This window comes from Oryx dammah, unplaced genomic scaffold, assembly GCF_014754425.2.
Source record: "Oryx dammah isolate SB20612 unplaced genomic scaffold, SCBI_Odam_1.1 HiC_scaffold_9, whole genome shotgun sequence".
NCBI classification, from domain to species: domain Eukaryota; kingdom Metazoa; phylum Chordata; class Mammalia; order Artiodactyla; family Bovidae; genus Oryx; species Oryx dammah.
The window spans coordinates 6,046,554-6,069,484 of record NW_024070193.1 but is presented as its reverse complement, the minus strand read 5'-3'; the positions used below and the strand labels follow the sequence as shown (position 1 = coordinate 6,069,484).

The window sequence follows — 22,931 nt, the reverse complement described above, 5'->3', positions numbered from 1 at the left end:
CCCACGGTAGGGCCCCGGGCCAGTGTGTGGGCATCAGCCCCCCAGCGTGGAGCTGGGCACCAGAGGCCCAGGGCTCAAGGAAAAATGGGGAGCTTTTCCTCTCTTGGAGGGATGTGTGGAAGAACAAAGCAGTCACTTCCCCGGGAGCCAGTAACAAGCCTGGAGTCTGTTTTCTCTGCCACCCACTCGCTGTGTGACCTTGAGCAGTTACTAGACCTCTCTGAGCTCAGTTCCTCCCCTGGGAAAGGAGGCAGGGGGTGTGCAGCTCTTTAAAGTCTGAAGCATGTGGTGACGTGTGCCTGGCTCTGACAATGGGTCTCCTGAGTCCTGAGGCCAGGAAGGGAGCAGAGAGACTGAGCCCATGGGACTCTTGAGCAATCTAAAGGTGCCCAGAGGGAGAAAAAGGACCCAGAGGTCCTGGAGGGTGGGAGCTCATGGGTGAGATCGCAGCCTCCTCACCGCCCAGCCACTCTCTGCCTCTCCCACGGGTACGCAGTTCACCCAGCTGCCTTCTGTGAAAGGAAGGGACAGACAGGGGGGTCTGGACAAAGGTGAGGAACTTGGGGATGCGACCCCCACCCACAGCCTTCCCTGGGGGTCTCGGTGGCATTCTGAGCTCTACACACCCACCCACTGCAGCCGCTACCCGCTGCTGCCTTGGTGGTTCCTGCCCACTGTCCCAGGTGCCCCACTCCCTGCTCAGACCTCATTCCTTTGCTGGGCTGACCAGGCCCTCACCCTATCCTGCAGAGGCCCCCAGGGCCCCAACTCCCTGCTATGTACAGTAGGAGAGGGGGCAATGACCCAAAGGATCACCTCTCCCTCCCGCTGCCTGCAACCTCTCCTCCCAATGCCAGGAAATCCCCTTATACATCAAGGCCAATCGGGGACCACAGCCTCCATGAACAGCCTAGGAAGAAACCCTGCAGGTTAGGGACAGTGGCGACTTCCCAAGCAGACCTGGGTTTCTGCCCCCCTAGGCGGACGCCTTCACAGCTCAGAGTCTATTTTCTCAGCCATGCAGTGGGGGTGCGGCCCCAGCCCTTCCACTGTCATCCTGAGGGCGGGAATAAGAATGAGCTAGCAGCGCTGGGCCCAGAGGCTGGCCTGGAGCAGACCCTAGGCAGGCCTGACCCGGGTGGGTCCCCTCTGGAAAGCGCCTGGGTCAGGACCCAGTTAGACGAGGCAGTGGGGCGGTGAGGTGAGACGGGGGAGGTGTTAGGAGGCTGGGTGGCCATTGTCCCTCCCATCAGAGAAGCACTGTCTGCTTTTTTAACTGAGCACTTGGTATGTGCTGGGCTTCCCAGGTGGCGGTAGAGGTAAAGAACCCGTCTGCCAATGCAGGAGACGCAAGAGACCCAGGTTCGATCCCTGGGTCGGGAAGATCCCCTGGAGGAGGCGATGGCTCCCCACTCCAGTGTGCTTGCCTGGAGAATCCCATGGACAGGGGAGCCTGGCGGGCTGCCGTCCACGGGGCCACATGCGTGGCAGGCTCCGAGGCTAGGGCTTCTTGTAGCTCCCTCACTAAAGTCCTGCCTGGAAAGGTTGATCAGCTCATTTTACAGCTGCTGAAACTAGGTTCAGAGTGGCGAGGCCACCTGGCTGGTGGGTGACACGGTCAGGGCCTTTACCCCTGAGCTGAGCACTGAGGAGGGTGCAGGTGGGGAGCAGTGGGGTGACAGGGGGCTTAAAAGAGGTGGCAAGTGAAAGTTTTGTGCCCCCTTCCCTGGCGGTTGCTCAGGGCAAGCTGAGTGCACCTGGTGCAGCCCCCTCCTCAGCAGGTTCCTCTCCTGCTTCCAGCCCCTTTGCTTTCAGCTTGTCTCCTTGTGTTTAAAGCAGGCCCTTATGATTACAGCAAAGAAAGCAAAGTTACTTTGCCTGTCTCCACATTTTCTCCAGGGGTGGACAGGGATGAGGGTGGAGCGGGGCTGGGAAGAAAAGGGCTGCCCATCCCCACTGCCCACTCCATAGAGTCACAGAGGCTGGCTTGTGGACCCCCTGTCTTGGCCTGCTGGCTCCCCTGGTCCCTGGGCCAGTCACTTAGCCCAGGATCAGCTCTCAGAGCCTGGGAGTTGGGCAATCAGTTTGCAAGGGGGCTGTGTGCCAATGGCAGGGGAAGGCCTTTGCCGAAGCTTCTGGCAGAATCCGCTACCTCTGGTAACGGGGCTGAGAGGTGGTGAATGAAATGAGGGGGGCACAAAGATGCACAGGGCAGGGGCCACATCAGCACCTTACAATTCCATCTGCATCCCACCCTTTCCCCATCCAGGGTCCTTCTGTGAGTGCCCACTGATCACATGCGGGACTTGGTCATGCAGATGTGGGTTTGAAACCTGCTCTGTCACTTACTAGCCATGCAACTCAGTTTCTCTATCTGTGAAATGGGAATTTCCTCAACAACTGCTCAGAACTATTGCAAGGATTGAATCAAATGAGAACCTCTTCCCATACGGCAGCCAAAGAGGACTGCTTGTGTGTCACCCCTGCTTGAGACCCTTCAGTTGTCGTTCAGTCTCTAAGCTGTGTCCGGCTGTTTGTGACCCCATGGACTGCAGCACGCCAGGCTTCCCTGCCCAACACCATCTCCTGGAGTTTGCTCAGACTCATGTCCATTGAGTCGGTGATGCCATCCAACCATCTCATCTTCTGCCCTCTTCTGCCCTCAATGTTTCCCATTCTCAGGGTCTTTCACATCACATGGCCAAAGTATTGTAGCTTCAGCATCAGTCCTTGCAATGAATATTCAGGACTGATTTTCTTTGGGATTGACTGATTTGATCCCCTTGCTCTCCAAGGGACCTCAAGAGTCTTCTCCAACACCACAGTTTAAAAGCATCCATTCTTTGGCACTCAGCTTTCTTTATGGTCCAACTCTCACATCCATACATGACTACTGGAAAAACCATAGCCTTGACTAGGTGGACCTTTGTTGGCAAAGTCATGTCTCTGCTTTTCAATACACTGTCTAGGTTGATCATAGCTTTTCTTCCAAGGAGCAAGCATCTTTTAATTTCATGGCTGCAGTCACCATGTGCAGTGATTTGGAGCCCAAGAAAAGAAAGCCTCTCACTGTTCCCACTGTTTCCCCATCTGTTTGCCATGGAGTGATGGGACCAGGTGCCATGGTCTTAGTTTTTGAATGTTGAGCTTTAAGGCAGGTTTTTCACTCTCCTCTTCCACCATCAAGAGGCTCTTTAGTTCCTCTCTGCTTTCAGGGCAAGGGTCAAATTCAAAACTCGTTCCATGACCTATAAAGGCCCTATGATCCGGTCCCTTACTTTTTCTTCTGCCTTATCCATCTCTCTGCCCTCTGAACACTCTACCGCAGCCACCTGGCCTCAATCTCTGAACACGACTATCTCTGAACACGCCTCGCTCCTTCCTGCCTCAGGGCCTTTGCACGTGCTGGCTCCTTAGTTGGGATTGCTCCTCCCCCAGATGGTGGCATGGCCAGGTATTTATCATCTCAAATGTCACCTCCTCAGTGAAGGTCTCTCTGACCATCCTCCTCAAGCTGCTCCCGTGGCCCCTTCAACTGCCCTGTTAATTTTCTTGGTGACTCTCACCACTGTCTGGAATTGTTCATTTATTAGTGAGACCTGCCCTGTGTTGTTCACCACTGTATTCCCATTGCCTCAAACAGTGCCTGGCATGGAGCAAAAGTTCAAGAAATACTTGCTAAGTGAATGAATATGTAATGAGCCTGAAACACCGTGGGCAATAAATGCCTGCTGGTTCCTTTCCTTTTACCCATTCCCAGCATAGCCTTTCCTCCCAGGCAAGGGCACGTTCAGTCACGACACACACCCCTGGCATGCTGCAGTCCACGGGGTCTCACACAGTCAGGCACAACACCCCCCCCAACCCCAAGTAAATATCCGGATGAAACCAAAGAACACAACTCTCAAACAAGAAAACTCTGAGCTGGAAGGAGGATGCTAAGGTCTTGTCTGGCTTACTGGAGGGTCCCCACTGAGGCTGCAGGAAGTCCAGGTCTCTGGAAAGAGCAGAGAGCAGCCCTTTCCTTCTCAGCATGAAGCTGGGGGGCCACTGAGTCCCAAGAGTAACTGCATCCTCTCTCTGGTTCTGAGACACTCCCTCCCCACCCTGTGCAGGGTGAAAATATGTCCTGCGGGCAGAGACCATGTCTGGTTCGTTCACACCAGGCCTCCAGTGCCCTCAGGGAGCAAATGCGCATAGAACACTTGTAAGTATAAATGAAGGAAGACAGAGGATTGGACAGCAGGGGACGGAAAGGATTGATAAATCAGCGTCCACAGAGGTTGCCAGCTTGGGACACGGTGCCAGACACTGCCCAGCGCCGCCATCTGATGGTGCCTCCAACAGTGCTCACGCTCCGTCACGCCCCTGCTCAAGAACCTGCAGTGGCTCCCACTGCCTCTGAGAAAGTTTGGATTTCTTAGTTTGGCATTCAAGGCCTGCCTCCTTTCCTCTCTCCCTGCTTGCATCCATCCATCCATCCATCCTCCCCATCTAGCTGCCCATCTATCCAGCTGCCTGACTGTCCATCCATGCATGCCTCTGTCCTTCCACCTACCCACCTGCCTACTTGTACTCTTTCCTCCCTCTCTCCATTCCTCCACCCGGACGTCCACCCACCCATCCATCCTCTCATGCAACATTGACTAAACGGTTCCCAGGTTCTAGACAGCATGCTAAGTGCTGGGGTTAACCTAGATCTTCAACTCTTTAATAACCCTATTTCACCAAATATCAATCTGCAGATCCTATCTGCTCTACCTTCAAAACACACCCACGTGACCACGTCTCATCACCGTCACAGTCTCTACCCTGGGCTGAGCCACTGTCTTCTCACAGAGTGCTCACTGCGGAGGACTCCTCCCTGATCTCCCTGCTTCTTATCCCCCCACCCCAGCCTGTTCTAGACACACGGTCAGAGATGACTCAAGTCCTCTTGTATTCAGAACCTTCCTGTGGTTCCTGCCACTCTCTGAGGAAAGCCCAAAGTCCCTGGACGGCCCACGAGGCCCTGTGTGATCTGTACCCCTCCGCTCCCCATTACCTCTCCAACCACATCGCCCCACTCCCCCTCGCTCACCCCCCTCCACCCCGCTGGCTTCCTCCCTGTCTCTGAATCCACTGAGCATGCACCCACCTCAGGGCCTTTGCACTGGCTACTCCCGCTTCCCCAGACAGCCACTCAGGTCTCTGCCCAAATGCCACCTTCTCAGGGAGGCCTTCCCTGGCCCCATCCTTGAAACCACCGTCTTCATCTTCCTCCCTTTGCCTTATTTCTCTCCGTCACGGACCACTCCCCAACGTGCCGCCCGCTCACATCTTTGTTTACCGTCTATCTCTGCCCCCTCGAGTACACACCACGGGGCAGTCAACGGGTCCGCTTCTTCCCAGTGTGGCCGCTGCAGTGCCCAGCACACAGCTCGCCCCGCACGGTGTTTGTGGGCTGAAGGACAGCCCACCTTTAGGTGCGGGGGGTGACTCCCATTTTATGAAGGACTTTCGCAGTCTTCTCGTCAGTGATCATAATCTGATGATCGTCTCTGTTCGTAACCAGCCCTCTCAGCGCTCATTAAACAGATCCACGTGTTCTCCCTGACCTGCTTGCCCCCTCACCATCGGCCTCAGTGACCCCACTGTAAGCGGGGACCCAGTGTGACCTCCCATCTGCTGCCCCCTGAAGTCCCCAAGTCTTGTCAGCTCACCCTGCCTCCTCCCCCCAGAACCTGCCCCTTATTCGCACAAATGCCTGTCCGGCCTCCACCCTCCTGGGCCTCCAGCCTCCTCTCTGCAACCCATTATCCTTACTAGGGCCATGGGATTTTCCCAAGGGGCCCATCTGGCCACATCACTCCCCAGCTTACCACCTGCCCTCAGCCTGGCCCTGCCACCCCTCGCGCTCCCCATCCCGCCCGCTGCCTTCTGCTCTGGCCGCTGCTGGCATCTCCGCGGCTCAGGCTGTGCCTTCGCCTGGGGCGCCCTCCCCACCTCCTACCTTCCTTCCAGCTGGCTGGCTCTCCTTTACCCTTCCGCTCGGCTGCGGCTGGCCGCGTGGGGCCCTCTCGGGGCTGTTCCCTGACAGCATCGGCAAGCGGCTGCCTTCCCTGGGCCCCGCATCCCTGCGGCTGCCCTCTGGCCGGGCTGTAGGCACAGCGACTGGTCTGCAGTGACTGGTGTCCCTGTGAGACCGAGCACGCGGGGACTGGAGGCCACCGGCCTCACGGCTGGGCTCGGAGCGCTGGAGCCAGCCTGCTGGCTGGGTGCCCTTGGGCAGGTCACTGTGTGTCTGGGGACCTCCCCCCACTGTTTTGTAAAGTGGGGGTAATGATTGCCAGAAGGATGCTGTATTCAGCGAATCCCTCACAGCACTTAGAGCAGAGTCTAGATATGAGTCAGTTGACAGCATTCAGATAGAGAAACCAGAGGAGGGCAGGAGACCAGGGCCCTGGCACCTGGCTGCCGTGGGGGGAGGCTGGGACTGGACCAGAGGATCACCTTGACCTGTACCTGCCCTCAGAGGATCACCTTCTTCCTACTAAGAAGCCTCTACTTGCTTCAGCTGACTTTTAAAAATGTGTCTTATTTGCTTTGGGGGTGAGAAGCGTCTTTTCAGGTTTGTGGTTAATGCCCTTCATTTTTCTCTCCTTCTGACCTTTGTGCCTGTTATTCTGATTTCACCTCCTGCCTTTGTTTGCATGTGGCTTTTTTTAGCCGACCTTTTGCATCCAACCTTTTTATTTGAGCTCAGGCTCCCTGCCCCTCCTCTGGGTCTCAGGGCAACAATGTCTCTGGCTGGGGCAGGGGCGATGATGCCAGTCCACACTGTCCACATCGTGGGGGCAGGGGAGGGGGGAGCACGATCCCTGGGCACCCGCTTGGTGCCAGCTTGTGCTGGGCACTGTGCGTGCGCAGCGCTGGGGGCACAGAGATGCTGCAGCACAGCAGGTGGGTGCCAGGGCGAGCAGCTGCCAAGGCCCTGCCACCTGCACCAGCCTCTGTGCCCCTCAGAAGCTGCCCGGCCAGCAGGAAGGCCACCGCACCCTAAGGGAAAGCAAAGCCATGGTACAACAAAACGATTCCAAAGAAAAGAAGCAAACTCCCTCCAAACTTGTATCTACCAGCATGTGAATATATAAGCAAGGGAGGGAAATAGCAAACTGCCAGATTTCCTCAAACCTAAGTTACATTGTAAGGTGTACCCCAATCTTATGTACCACTAAGGGGGGGAGCTTCCTAGGCGGCTAAGCGATAAAGAATCCGCCTGCCAGTGCAGGAGAGGCAGGTTCGATCCCTGGGGCAGGGAGATCCCCTGGAGGAAGACATGGAAACCCACTCCAGTATCCTTGCCTGGAGAATCCCATGGACAGAGGAGCCTGGAGGGCTACAGTCCATAGGGTCCCAAAGAGTTAGACAGACTGAACGACAGAACACACACACACACAAGTCAAGTTGTAAGTTGTACACAATTTTGTGTACTGTTAAAGAGGGCTTCCCAGGCAGCTCAGCAGTAAAGAATCTACCTGCTACTGCCCGAGAGGCAGCTTCCACACCTGGATCGGGAAGATCCCTCTGGAGAAGGAAATGGCAACTCACTCAGCATTCTTGCCTGGGAAATCCCATGGACAGAAGAGCCTGGTGGGCTACAGTCCACAGGGTCACAGAGAGTTGGATGGGACTTAGTGACTAAACAGCAGCAAAGAAACGAAAAGAACTTCCAGCATAAAACTACATCATGATTCAGGTTTTGTTTTTTTGCAGGTTACGGTGTACACCTGAAACCAGCGCAATATGGTAAATCAACTATATTCGAAAGACAACAACAAAGCTCTGTATGTAAAACACGTATCCCTTTCTCAGGGCCGTGAAACTACGCACCCTAAAAGCTACAAAACAGGGTTTGGACCATGGTTACATCTGGTGACTGTGGGATGTGTAGATATAGACCCTTCTGTATCGTTCTGTCTGTTTCAGTAAGCAAACTTCCCTGGTGGCTCAGATGGTAAAGTGTCTGTCTACAATGCGAGAGACCCCGGTTCAATCCCTGGGTTGGGAAGATCCCCTGGAGGAGGAAATGGCAATCCACTCCAGTATATTGCCTGGAAAATCCCATGGACAGAGGAGCCTGGAAGGCTACAGTCCATGGGGTCGCAAAGAGTCAGACACTGAGCGACTTCACTTCACTTCTGTATCGTTCTGTCTGTTTCAGTAAGCAAACCATTATTTTTGTAATGCAAATGACTGCAGTGTGAAAAAAGGAAATTGGTTTTCTGAGCAGTTGCCGCCTGGTTTCTTTTCCGGGCACCTCATGGGTTGGGGACACATTAATTGGCAGCTCTGGGTTCCCTGCTAGGGGGAGAAGGTTGGAAAGGGGAAGGTGAGCGTCAGGCACACACTTTCCAGAGCTTGTCCTAGGCGGGTCTAATCAGCAGAAATTTCCCTTGATTGAGGCCTGGCCCCCAAACCCATCATTAAAGGCTCTTCAAGTCTGAACGTACACAGTGGAGCCACCAACAATGCGACAAAGCCTAATTTCTCAGAGAACAGGGCAGCCGGGGGCTCTCCCTCCCGCACCGTCCTCTGCTATGTCCGCCTGACACCATCACTGCTACCTGGCGTCGGACCATTCGAAGGCCTGGTGGTCCCTTTACTGCCCTCTCTCCAGCTAGAATGCGAACAGAAGGAGGCTACACGTTGCATTTGTCTCGTTTGGAGCTGCACCTGTCGCTCACTCTCTCTCTCTCCGCCCCCTCCCTGTTCGATCTACTAAACGCAGGTAGGGTGAGCATGAGGTTCCCAGGCAATCCCCACGATCACGTCTCCCCATCTGGTATATAGAGGGTCAAGAGTGATACTAAGTAAGGACACTGTTTTCCCGTTTGAAACAGCCGATCGAAACAGGAGCCCTCCCCCACTGAATGGGATGGATACACTTCCGTGGGGGAGACAGACAACAAACAAGAGAATAAACACTGAAAAGACTATGAATTGTGACAAATGCTATTAAAAGACAAGGGCCGTGACAGGGAAAGCTCCCTTTAATAGCTCAGGGAGGACCTCAGTGGGGGGGCCTATGAGACGGAGCCTATAATAGAGAGAGAAGGGGGATGAACAGTCTAGATCGGGGAAACAACGTGTGCAAAGGCCCTGAGGCGGGAAAGAGGCTGATGAGCTTGAGGACTGGAAAGACGACCAGTGAGCTAGAGGAGGCGAGTGAGGAGCGAGGGGTGTGATGAGGGGCCCACAGGCCGTGGGAGGAGTCTGGGTTTCATCCTGTGCAGCATGGCGGAAGACTGCAGAGACTGAAGCAGAGAGCACCACAATCTGGTCGGCGTCATTAAAAGGATCCATCTGGCCACTCAGGGAGAACAGATGATTTGGAGTGGTGGTGGGGAGCAAGAGAGGATACGGGGGACCAGTGAGGCAGGTCATCCTTTCACTTGTTCCACATGTGTTTATTCAACAACGTTCTGACGAAATCTCAGACAAACACACAGATGGAAACAAACAAGACTCGTTAGCTGGGGCCTGACTCCAGAGGTCCAGGAGCTTACATGGGGAGGCAGGAAGTCTTCCTGCATGTCAGGAGGCCTTGAAGGATGGCTGAAGGGGGTTCAGGGATGGACACCGTCTGGGCAAAGGCTCAGAGGTGGGGAAAGGTTGGTGTGAACAGGAGCTGTACTCCTATCTGTACTGAATGACTCGAGTTCTTAGTGGATGAAATAACTGAGGAGAGAGGAATGGGAAGAAGGTGAAGCTGGAGGGAGGTGCTGGAAGGGTAGATGGGGATAAGTCATGGGAGCGCTGAACAGGGGCCAAGGAGTCTGAGCTCCGTCTGCTTGGCAACAGGGAGCGCTGAGCCCTTGCCCAGAGAGTGGCTGGCCAGATGGACGTTCTGAGCCGGGCCCCCCGGTGGCCACGGAGGAGGCTGGAGGCAAGACTGAGGGCTGATGGCAAAGCCCGGCTACCCCGTCCCATTCTGATGATATGATTAATGATAATAAATAGCTGACACTTTATAGAGCTTCCTAAGAGTCAGGCACTGTTCTAAGCTCTTTATACCTATTCACTCATTGAACCAGCAGGACTCCAGGAAAGTTGGCGCTACAGGGTACTCCGGTGTGCAGGGAAGGCGACTGAGGCAGAGAGAGGTTATATCACTTGCTCAAGATCACACAGCAAGGAAGCACTCGGGCTGGGAAGCAAGCCCATGTGCTCAGACTCCAGGGCCCACTCTTAACCACTGCCCTTGGCTGTCTTCTCCATCTAGGATCCCACAACACTACATTTGGGTAGAGAAAACCCTCACCCTGACTGCCTGCTGAGGCCTCGAGAATACCCCAACGAGCCCCTCAAAGCACGAGAATGGCCCAGCTCCTGCTCATGGCTCTATTGCTGATCTGCGAGACCAGTGAGTCCCTAGACATCTCTGAGAGACACGTGTGTCTGGTCTGCAAAGTGAGGACGGGAAGGCCTTCTTCACAGGATGGACAAGAGAACCGCATGTTTCGAGCCGGGGTGATACCCCCGATAGTGAGGAGGCAGCCGGCAGGAGAGGCACAGGGCCTGTGACTCACGCCTACCCTCATCTCCACGACAGCTGTGGTCACTTCCCCGTTTCAGAGGCGAAAACCACGAGGCTCAGAAAGCAACAGCCCACCCAGGGGACGCAGCCTGTCGGTGGCAAAGCTGGGGTCTGAAGTGCCCAGGAGGCACTTAAGGAAAGTAGTCACCGCTCTTGCCCAAAAGTGGCCCCAGTGTGGCTCCGAACCTACCAGGGTCACCCGGGTATCTGAGGGGGTGAAAATGAAGAGCAGGCTGTGCTCAACTCCTGGGGCCCAGGCCTGGCATTGCTGAGGTATCAGCTAACAGGGTCTCCTGAACATCCTCTGTGCCAGTGGGCACACAGGCTGTGTGTAAATGACCCTGTTTCTGGCTTGATGTCTGGCCCGAGGCCTCACCCTTTCCCCTGGAGGGTTGGGGCGGTATTATGAGCTTTGGGAGGGGTGGTGGCCAGTACCATGGACAGAGTCCTGGTGTTCTGGCTCTCCCTGGGCAACCTTGGGCAACTCTGCCCTGGGCCTCGGTCCCCCCTGCGTCCAATGCACACCGTAGGATGATGGGGGCAGGGGGACTGGCTTCCTCCCGGGGTGCCCTTCTCAGCTGGGAGAGCTGGCTGGAGCTGCCACACTTCCCCCAGCCTGGGTGTCCCTCTGTAAAGGGTCCAGTCACGGCCACGAGAGGTGAAGGGACACATGTGTGGATGGAGCTGTGCACAGAAGCCCTCGGTTAATGACGCTGTTATCGGTAATCTGGTTACCATGCGGGCTGCAGTGAGGCTTGAGGCAGTCCCCAGGGGAAAGCTCTCTGGCCACTGGTCAGCACCAGCCCCCATTCACCTTTACTTGCCGTGGCCCCACTGTCCAGCTCTGACCCTGGAGCTCAGAGATTCCTGGAGAAGCTTCTGGAGGGCTCAGGATGAGGGAAGCTGTTCCCTCTGCCTGCAGACGTCTGGGCAGACCTTGGCCTCTGAGAGGGCAAAGCAACACCCACAACCAGCCTGGACCCCAACCCCCAGTCACTCTATATTTTATTCCCACTGACTGAGTATGGGGTGGCTACAGCCACGGCTCCTCCCAACACTGGCCCCATTTCATAGATGAGGAAACTGAGGTCCAGAGAGGTGCAAGGACCATGGTCGGCAAGGCCACACCTTGGGCACAGAAGTTTCTCGCAGTCCAGCCAACAGCTGGGCGTCCGCTCTCGCCTACTGCCTTCTACCTGGGCTGCACCCAGCCTGACACACACTAAGTCCTCAGCCAATATTGGCTTTATTGATTTCTATTCTCTTCCCTTTTCAAGATCCTCCCTCTGAGCTTGGAAACTTGAAATTGGCTGGGGGTGGGAATGGGGAGAAGGGCCTCGTTTTAATCTGAAGTGAGTCATGTAAGCTGATAAATTTAGAAGTGGCCTAAAGAGCTCTTAATCTCCTGCCTTCAGATAGTTGCTAGGAAGAGGCTGGTTCTCAGCGACCTCCGCACTGCAAATATACGGGACTGCAGGGCCACGGTTGGTGCCCCCCACCCCCCGCCAGCAGACCCTGCTCCCCAGCCTATGGCACCTACACCCCAGTTGCTGGGCTGTTAGACCTTCGGCCTGCCTCCTCCTCTGGAATCATCCTGGGGTGAACAGGAGCGACTGCTATCTCAGGCTTGCTCCCAGGAAGCCCAACCTCAGATCCCCAAGGATGTGCACACAGAGCCACAAGCTCCTTCTCTTCCAGCCCCGGCCCTTCCCTGTGACCTTGACTATCAGCAATATCTGGGAAATTTTGAATCTTAGACATTTAAAGACCCATGGGGCCCATCTGGCTCCAAAGTCCTCGTTTCAAAGATGGGAGACTGGTGCCCAAGGAGGGACCGTGACGAGTCCAAGGTTACTTGGAGTGTCTGTCAAGGCCCAGCTGCACCCCGGTCTCTGCTCACCCTCTCCCATCCCAATCCATTCTGTGACCCTGGTACAGCTTGGCATCTGGACCAGCTGGCCAGCGGGGATTTAGCTCCCTCCAGGAGGGAGCTCTGCTGTGTCAACTCTGCAGCAGTCCCCGAGAAGGTGCTTAGAGGCCAGCAGGGCTGGCAGGTAGACCCACAGGGTGATGGGGGTGGCAGGCTCTGCAGACCTTGGGCTTGGCCCAGCTCAACCCCATCCCCTGCACCGTGGGGAACAGGCAGAGGCATAAAGGAAGAAGAAACCACTTCTAATGGGAACCCCAACCTGGAAGACACTGCATCTGGCTGCTGCTTCTTCTTGAAACCCATCTTCCCCCGGGGAAGGAACCTCGTTCTCCATGAGAATCACAGAGTTCCAGACTGACACGGGCCAGAAGGAGACATCAGACTGGTGCCTGGAGCTGGGGTCAGGTTCCTGCTCTGGGGAGGGCCACCTGTGTGACTTTGGGCAAACTGATGTAAAACTTGGACCTCAGCCGTTTCATCTGTAAAATGGGTGCAGTCTGTCTTGCTATTATTTTATTGAGCCCCGTGTCCATTTTTGCTACCGTTTATGGAACTAGAAGAGACTCATTAGAAGCTCATTGAATAATAATTGCTTACACTTCTGTCAAGCACTGCCCCCAGGCACTTTAATTCTATTTAATTCTCACAGCAACCCAATGAATTGGATACTTCAGTTACATCCATTTTAACATGGTGGGAATAAGGCAGAGAGAAGCTACGAAGCTGGCACAAAGTCACACAGCAAGGAAGTGGTGGAGCAGGAGTTGAAATCCTGGAGTCTGTACTACCATCTTTGTTGTTTTCTCTGAACTGGCAATTATTAGGCACCCACTGCATACGGGTACTCTGCTGGGCATGTGCTACACACAGGAGCTTGCTAGCTTCTCAGGACAGCTCTGGGAGGCCGGGATCATTTCAGAAGAGGAAATGAGGGCTCCTGTGAGAGGCCCAGAAACACCCAAGATTCCACTGTGACTGAGCTGGGCGTGCAGGTGGGAGATGGTACTGTTCTCCCTGCCTGGTGGCCCTGTCCAAGTCCTTGATAGGTTATTATCTTATTCACTGTATTTCAGTGAAGCTAAGATGCATATGCTGGAAGAAGCATTGCTACTTTATGTATACTTCAGAAAGAGAGAGGCATGGCTGGGTCTACTGTGTGCCCTGATTCAGAGATTTCAAAACGTGCACCACGCCATCCCCATGAGACTCAGCTTTCAGCACCATGCCCTACAAGTGAGGCGCTGCCCCCATTTGACAGCTGAGGGAACTGAGGCCCAGAGGTGAATGGCACACAGCTGGTCGGCACCTGGGCCTCAGGTCTGAGGCTAGGCCAGCTGGGCCCACACTTGGTCCTGAACCACCGTCCACATCACCGCTCAGCCAGGCCACGTGGGACCTTCCCCTGGCACATCAGGGTGAGGAGCAGACTCGGGCAGCTGGAGCCTAGAGCCCCTTGTTTCCCCAACAGCCTCCCCAGGATCCTCCTGCCCTGCCCACCCTCGACAGGAAGTGGTGGTAGCTCAGCTCCCGAGCTACCCTGGAGCCGGCACTCAGTCTAGGGAGGCCAGGCTGCAGCGACGCCTCTGGACCAAACTGCCCACAGCTCCTGCAGCACGGCCCCTGGGCAGCCAGGCGTGGATGGGTGAAGCGGCCTGGGCCAGCATGGAGAAGTCCAGACCTTTGTAGACAACTTCCCTTGCAGTGGCAGGAGAAGCCTGGAGAGACCTGCTTCTTTCCCCAGGAGCTACAAGGCTCCTGGACCCCAAACAGGGTCATCCACTCACGGCTTCCCCTCACAAGGTCTTCCAACCCCAGGCTTCACTACAGCACTACGTCTCTGGGTCTTTGAATATCAAATCCACTCCAGCCCTGGGACCAGGATTTGCCGCTTCTGCAGATATCTTTAAGAAAGCCCTCTGGGGGCCCTTCCCCCAAAGCAGGACAGAAATGCACCGTCTTTCAAACATCTGATGTGGTGGGGCTTCACTTGTGACAGTTTTCTGTCCGTCACATCGTGCACGGATACGTTTGTGAGATAGGGTTCTTCAAGCTCAGAGAGGCGGAGCTAGTGACTCGGGGTCACACAGCAGCAAACGCTGGCATTGGGATTTCAGTTCAAGTCTAGCTGATGGCACAAGAGGAGACTACCTTAACACTGACCTCTGGGCAGGCCCTGAGATGAGTGTTTTCTCTGCATTACTTCACCAAATTCTCCCACAAGCAATAGCATAATAATAACAACAACACTTTTACTACTCCCCATCTTACAGATGAAGAAACATCCTCTGGTCCCTCAATTGCAACACAACACCAGGCAGGCACTTGATTTGAAACCTATTTGCCTCTCACAACAACTGAGAAGGTGGCTACTGATGTTACCCCCACTTAATGGAGGAGTAAACTGAGGTTAAGTCACTGGTTCAACCACGCACAGCTATTTCACAGTGGAGCCACTTGTCAGCATATGGCTTGGATTAAGCAATTACCCTCCCACACATTAAGTTAAAAAAATATTTGTAAAATGCTTGAGGATACATTTTAACTATTAGAAATGACTATTAGGATTAGCATTTTAGAACTTGGCTATGTTCCCACAGACTGAGTGGCTGCTGTCCCATTCTCCAGAAGAGAAAGAACATTGAGGTTCACAGAGAGTCCTGGCAGATAGGAAGGGACTGTGGGCTCTCAACCTTCTGCCCTGCACTGGTCTTCGGGGGCCAGCAGGGCTCTCTCAAGACCCCCCCAGCTACCCTGCCCACTCTTAGCTCTTCTCTCCCCAAGGCCTTGCAGGCTCTCAGTGAACACAGGGCTGGCTGGAGGTCTTGCCCTGTGGGTTCCTGGCTATGTGGAGCCTCCATTCAGCAGCGGTACCAAGGGAGGAAGAAGAAAGCGCACTGGAGACCTAGGTACATTCTCAGCTCTGCCCCTCATTTGCTGGGTGACTTGGGCACTTCTGAACGCCCCAGGCCTCAGTCCCTTTGTCTGTAAAATGGGTAACAGTGAGGAAATACAGCAATGTGAGTTGGATTCATTGGCAGTAAAGGGGCTTCCTAGTAGCTCAGACGGTAAAGCGTCTGCTTGCAGTGCAGACCTGGGTTCGATTCCTGAGTTGGGAAGATTCCCCTGGAGAAGGACATGGCAACTCACTGCAGTATTCTTGCCTGGAGAATTTCATGGACGGAGGAGCCTGGCGGACTACAGTCCATGGGCTCGCAAAGAGTTGGACACAACTGAGCGACTAACACACACACAGCAGTAAACGCTCAAGAAATATAGTCATCCCAAGACCCCCGGCAAACACAGAAATCCGGGATGCTCAAGTCCCTTCCAGGAGGCCCTCTGTATCTGTGGGCCACACACCTGCAGGTACAGCGGCTGACTCCATTCATGACTGCAATGGGTTGCATCGTGTCTACCGAAATTCAAGCCTACTTGGCACCTCAGAAGGTGCCCTTATTTTGAAAGGGGGTCTTTGTAAATCTCAGTCATCCTGGATTTAGGGTGGGCCCTGTATTCGATGACTATAAAGAGGAGGTAAAAGGGGAGAGGACACAGGGTGAGATGAATACGGATTTGAGAGGGAGTAATGCGGCTGCAAGCCAAGGAACGCCTTATATCACCTCCCTCAGGGCCTCTAGGAGGAACTGGCCCTGCCAACATCTTGATTTCAGACTTCCAGCCTCCAGAACTGTGAGAAAATAACTTTTATTGTTTTAAGCCATCAAACAGTTTGTGGTCATTTGCAACGGTGGCCACAGCAAACACACATAGCAGTTGTAACTGCTGCGGTTGGTCACACCTCCGGCTCGCCCTGGCTAAGCCTCTTCACCCCGAGGGCCGGCTGGCAGGAGAATCTGCTCCCACTGAGGACACGAAGCAGGCGGGATCACGGTCCCCGCCTTCCAGGGGGGAGCATGGGACCAGGGTGCCATCACAACTTGCCCAAGGTCACCGATCTGTGCCAGAGGTGGGCCTGGAAACCCGGTCACTCAATCTTCAGACCAAGGTCGTCTCCCCCACACCCAGGGACCTCTGTAGCCTCAGGGACCCCAGTCCTGGTGTCCCTTCCCCTGACCACATCTGGCCCGGCCATCTCGCCCTGCATGGAACCCTGCAGAGGCTTCCTGAGTTGTGCAAGAAGCTTCCGAGGGCTGGAGGGCAAGGTGAAGCCCTCAACATGTCACCCGGTAATCACATTATTATCATTGTTTTTTAACTGCTGTTACCCTGCAGTCCGATGAAGTGGGCAGACTGGGAAACACAGTCCCACTTTACAGATCCAAAACCAAGGCTCGAGAGGCGGCAGGGCTGACACAAGGGCACTCAAAAGCCGTGGAGGTAGGTTTCAAGCTCACACCTTCTGGTTCTCAATCTCCATAATTTCCATGCACTAAGCCACGAATACAAGCCATATCCTGAGCCCAACACTCTCTCACTCGCGCTTTACCACAGCCTGGGACGCGGGTACCATTGTCATCCACTCCACAGATGGGTGAACTGCAATGGTGGTCACCTGGAACGCCAGGACACACCATCTACTTTCAGCTCTCAAAAAGTGACAAAGTGAAGTCGCTCAGTCGTGTCTGACTCTGCGACCCCATGGACTGTAGCCTACCAGGCTTCTCCGTCCATGGGGTTTTCCAGGCAAGGATAACTGGAGGGGGTTACCATTTCCTTCTCCAGGGGATCTTCCCCATCCAGGGATTGAACCTAGGTCTACCTGCATTACAGGTAGATGCTTTACCCCTCTGAGCCACCAGGGAAGCCTCTCAATGAGGGGTAAAGCCAGACACCCAGTTGTCTCCACCCAGGAGAACGTTCTCCCTAAATATTTTGTTTCAGGCTCCTACGGGGAGGGAGGGAGGAATTACCGCAGGTTCAATATCCAGACTGTGGAGAGAGCAGGATGGGCTGGTGGGGTTGAGATTCCAGGCCTGAGCCTGCCCTGGCCTTCCAGTCTGCACTGTGTGCTCCAGGCAGGGCTGGGCAGGCGCCTGTCCACCCCCTACATCGCGTGTGCACACGTGGCACCCAGATCCTACACCCAGACACCTCTACCGCAGCCCTTTGAGAACTAAGGAGGCTGAGAGGAGCCACATTCTGTAGCCCAGGCTCTTCCACAGCCCCAGCCTTGACCGTGCACCTACTACATGCCAGCTGCTCCTTAATATTAATCTGAATAAACCGTGTGTGCTCAGTTGTGCCCAACTCTTTGCCACCCCATGGACTGCAGACAGGCAGGCTCCTCTGTCCATGGGATTCTCCGGGCAGGAATACTGGAGTGGGTTGCCATTTCCTCCTCCAGGGGATCTTTCCGACCCAGAGATTGAACCCACGTGTCCTGCACTGGCAGGCGGGTTCTCTACCTCTGAGCCACCCGGGAAGCCCTGAGTTAAGCAGCCCTACTTTAAAACTATCTCTGTTCTAGAGAAGGGCAGAGTCGAGTTACAGAGAGGAGCCTCGTCACCACTGTCAGGACATGGCTGGGGAGAGGCATCCCCAGGGCTCAGGGCCAAGGCCCAGGCAGTCTCCTTGGAGCCCTCTTCCCAGCCACACGGGACCTGAAGCTTGCCCAGCTCCCAGAAAGGCCTGATTTAACTGTGCACGTGGAAGTCAGGGGCTGAGGGCGGACGGAGGGCTGGAGGGGGGAGGGCCAAGGTTCAGTCTCCTTCTGCCGCCAACTTGCCAGGCACCCTCGGTTTCCCAAGAGGCAGTGGTATCTGGGGAGCCGCCAATGGCAGGCACCCCCAGCTCCGAGAGTCTGTGAGCTCCAAAAGCTCATTCTTACGCCCCTTGGCTCCCCCCGGGGGCTCAGAGCTGTAGAGATGAGAACGCAGGGGCTCCGATGAAGAGTCAGTGCCCAGGACCTCCTCACGTACTGGGGGACCCAAAGATCTGCCCCCACAGGTGATTCTTTGGGTTCCCATCCTTGTCTCCGCTCCTGACCTTGGCTGATCACAGCAGCAAGGTGCTCTGTTGCCCCGGCTCCCGGCCCTGACTCCAGGCATGGCTCTGTACACAGCCCTCTACAGGAGTGCAGGGCCCCGGCCAGCTGCGGGCCAGGCAGGGCAGGGACAGGTCTGCCCTGGCCACACGTGAAGACACTGAGATGCCGAGACAGAGAGACTTGCCCAAGGTCACACTGCTGCCCAGGGGCGGAGCCTGGGCCTGGTGTGGGCAGCCTTTTATCTTAGACTCAAACATCTGGGGGAAACCAGTGGCCCAAACAGGCCTCTGCTGCTGGGTGCCTGGGACCAGAGTGGGGCTGGCAAGACTCCCCACTCTCCACTGAGCACAGTATGACCTTGGACAAGTCCCTTCCCCTGGCTGGGCGTAGGTGTCAATTCCATGGGGTCGCGGGGTGGTAGAGGTATCCAGCTGCCCAGGACAGGGCCACGCCTGCCTGGGGAGGGTTCCACCTTCACCCACAGGAGACCCTCTGGACCCTTTCTTGGAGCCTCACCCCCAGACCCTAAGATCTTGGCTGGTTGGCGCTCGAGAGGCTGGCAGCCCAAATTAGAGCTGGCCTTGCACAGGAGAGGAGAGGAGGAGGGGTCTCAGGGAGCAGGCAGGGATCCTGGTGGCCTAGCCTGCCCCCCATTTCTGCCCCGTTCTGGCTGTGTGACCTTGGGTAAGTGCCTCCACTTCTCTGTGCAGCTTCTTCATCTGGGGTATGAGGATAAGAAGGCTATGGGAGGCCTCACTGAAGTGCCAACCATGGAGTCATTAGTTCAGTGAAGGCTAGCAGGCTTATTATCATCTGCCCCGGTGTCCTTGACCTGCACCTGTCCTGGGTGGAGACGGGGGGGTGGGGGTGGGGGCAGACAGTGGGCAAACAGAGGGAGGGGACCAGCCACGAGCAGCTTTTCTGACTTTCCGTTTGAAGAGGACTTTGGAGGCTGCTGGAGGTGTCCCACGCCCCAGCTCTCAAAGGCCCCACAGCAGCGTGCTGGTTTTTGGGTGCCCAGAGAAGGGGGTGGCGGGGCTAGTCCGGGCTCCTGGTGGTCTGGGTCATGGGCAGAGGCCACCCCTGCCTCCTCCTCTGTTTCCTTTCCAATTCCAGGCAATTCTGCAGAGCACTGAGAAGCCAAGATGGCCTTGCCGAGCACAGGCACAGCTTCCTGGGAATGTGGGCTGGCCCTCCCCTCAGGCCTGTGTGCGAGCTGGAGTCCCTCTGTCCCCACAGGCAGTCCCCTGAGGCACAATCCCCTTCCCAGCGCCCAGGGAGGTACCTGCACTCCCACGAACGATGCCTGCCCGTTGAGGGGCGAGTGTGTGCTACATCTCTGCCTGGGCCATCTTAGTACCCGTGCAACACACATTCACCTGTGGGTACATTCCAGCAGGCCCTGCACCTGCCAATGCGTGGACAGGCATGCAGATGGCACTCAGGATGCCACATGTGTGTGTGCCTGTCACTCTCACAGGGGTCAGCCCTCACCGGGGCACAAGCCGCAGTCACGGCTGCTATGGGGCCTCGTGGTGTGCGGGCCGACTCACCCGTGGGCAGCCTACGGCATTTCTGTGTTGGCGCTACTTGCGTGCATGTGAGGGCATGCTGCCTCACAGGTGTGTGTGTGTGCACGCGCGTGCAGGCACATGCAGGCTGCAGTCGTGTGTATGCTGCATTCTGCAGGCGAGCAGGCGGTATTCAGGGCTGTGACCTGTACTCACATGTGCTGGGGTGTATCTGGGGCCCCGGCACGCCATGTGCGTGCGTGTAATTTGAACACATACGATGCACTTCTCTGTGTACTATGTTTGCATACGTGCGTCTGTGCAGATCTATGGATGTACGTGTGCCCTGATGAGAAGGGGACTGGGGGGGAGTATGGAGGTGGCTGAATAATATGGGCCACCCACCTCTTTCCTGGACACCACCCCCCTCACCAGCAGGGTTCCCCCAGAGACACAGCCCCCTCCCTGCCTCTGCTCTTCCAGCGAAGTTAACAGGCAGAGGGCCCTGGGGCCTGTGCTCCAAGCCCCCTCCTCCCACACACGTCAAAGGAGAATTTCTCCGGATGGCGCCCGCTGCTCCTGGAGATGCCCCAAACGTCAGCTCTGCCTCCTCCCAGCAACCTGGAGAGCAATGCAGGCAAGGAGAGGAGCCCACTCCGTGCCAGGCAAGGGGGCTTCAGCGTCGCACCTAGACCCTCTGCTGGTAGAGCCTGCCTGCTCACTTACCCTTCCGAAGGTCGAGCCAGGCTGGGCCGACCCCTCCCCACACGACCTGGGTGAGCAGAGGACAGCTGGAGCGTGGACCGGCCACTGGGCTAGAACGAGTGGCTGCCCACGGGCAGCTCATCCTTGGGGCAAGCAGGGGCCCCCTGCTGGATTTCCCAACCTTGACCCTGCCTGGGGGCAGGGAGGAGCCCCCCTGCCCAATGCCTAGGGCTCAGCCAGAGGCCACCGAGGCTGGCTGGGGCTTTGGGGTGAAAGTGCCAACTCCACCACCCAGCATGACTGCTGCAAAACGGCTGGCCATCCCACTCCCGCTCCTCACCAGGCCATCTCAGGAACCCGGGGGACCTGCCCCTGCCACCACACGCCCGGCTGGCCTGACCCGGGGCCGGGGGGCGGGGGTGCTCCCCAGCACTCCGCAGCAGCCCACCCCACTGAGGGGACCCTCCACGGGGGCCTCCCTCTGCCTCTTTCCCGCGACTCTGGCCGCGGCGGGCAGGGGGTACCCTCCGGTCCTCTGCGTCTCCCTGGGACGAAGCTCAGAAGGAAAAGAACATTGCCCGCCACTGCCTGCCGGCCGGCCCTTGCATAACATCCATTAGATGCATTTGCTGCCCAGAGGCGGCCAGAATCTGCCTGAGATCCCGGGCATCCGCCTGTCCGAGGCCCCCCTGCCCATGTTCCTGGTGCCCCAACCCTCCCCCACAACACATGGACCCTCACACTAGTGTCTCCCTCAGCGGGCCGGCTCCTAGTGCAGCCCCGAGCTGCTGTCAGATAAACAAGCCCGGCTCTTACCCACCCCCCTCCCCCCCACCAACGCTGCCACCGCCACCACCATCAGCACTGAAAAAAAAAAAAGAAGAAGAAATGAAATGAAACAAAATAAAATGGATGAGGGAGGAAGGGGAGAGCGAAATGGGGCGCTTTTTATTTTTTATTTCTCATGCTGGGGGATGCCGGTACTTACTTGGCTACGAAAATCGCCACAAATCCGGCACGGTTTCCAGGCGGGCAGCCCCGGACTCGCGGTGCGGCAGCTGGTCCCGCGGCTGAGCCCAGCCGGCGTGCCCGGGTCCCTCCGCAGACTGTACCATCCTCCCGAGCAGGTGGGGGGGCGGGGGGGGGGGAGGCGCCGGCTCCGGCTTCTAGGAGAGCATCTAGCCGGCGAAATGCAAGATCTCGGGGGAGGTGGAGGCCGCCCCTGTCGCTGCACTGCCGCCCAGGCTGGGGGAGGGGGCACCGGCGGACGAGGGAGGGGCGCGGGGAGGGCGCGTTCTGATGGGGGGCTGGGGGAGTCGGGGGGCGGGGGCGGCGGTGCGCGGACCGAACCACCACCGCCACCGCCACGGTGTTGTCTGCGGTTTTAATTCCTCCCCGTGGGGTCATGAGGAACCGAAGCTGGCGGAGTCCCAGGAATATGCCCGCTACCCCAAGCAGGAGGGGATGTCAAGGGCATGGTGGGGGTAGGCTCGAGGCTGCGATGGAGGGAGGGGGTCCTTCGGGTGAGCCGTGGACGGGCGGGGTGGGGGGGCACTGATTTTGCCCATACTGCCCTACTTTCCCTTACTTTCCTAGGGACCCATTCAGCTAAGCAGGGGCTCTGGTGCCCCCTCTTTTTGAGCAGGACACCTCCAGACCTGGGGGGGGGGGGCAAAGGTCACATGGGGAGCGGGTGGACTTAAGACAGACTAAACACAACTGTGGTTGTAGGACCAATGGAACCAAGCCGGCAGTGAGCTCCCTGCTGCCATGGGAACACAGCCCCTGGACCCCCACAGCCTCTGGACCCCCCGTAGCCCCACTGCTGGGCTGGGCGCACCCCCACCTATCTGGGGGCTGCAGGTCTGCAAAGGACTCTCTCCAGGGGCCATTTCTCCACTCACAAGTGCCCCCTAGCAAAGGGCTGCATATGCCTTGCACCTCTCCAGAATTTGCAGGGACATCTCTGTGATGAGCTGAGGGGCTGATGGTGTCCAGAGGATCCCAGAGACCCCCAAGAAGGAGTCTGCAGGAATGGGATTCCCCCAGCCAGTTGCCGGCTTCTTCCCACCTCTTCTCTGCAGACCTGCTGCCCATTTACCTCCTGATGGGTGAGGAGGCCAGCCCTGGGAGCAAGGGTAGGAGGTCACAGTGCATACAGGGGCCTCTCTTAGATTCCGGAGCCTCCCCCTCCACTGGCCTGCCCCCTCCTCCTGCTTGGCAGGAGGGCACTGAAGGCCGAAGGACCTTTAGGACAGT

At 56.7% G+C, this 22,931-nt stretch overlaps 1 protein-coding gene across 4 annotated transcripts in view; it reads right to left on the bottom strand.

Moving 5' to 3' along the window:
* Nucleotides 1-22,931, bottom strand: part of ATP2B2 (ATPase plasma membrane Ca2+ transporting 2) — a 196,087-nt gene that overhangs the window by 153,896 nt on the left and 19,260 nt on the right. The window contains exon 1 of one of the 4 annotated variants that reach the window (XM_040246766.1): nt 21,661-22,050. The exons of the other annotated variants lie outside the window; for them this stretch is intronic. The gene's annotated coding sequence lies outside the window, so the exon portion shown is untranslated. Of the gene's footprint in view, nt 1-21,660; nt 22,051-22,931 lie in introns of those variants that run through there. 4 annotated transcript variants of the gene reach the window in all.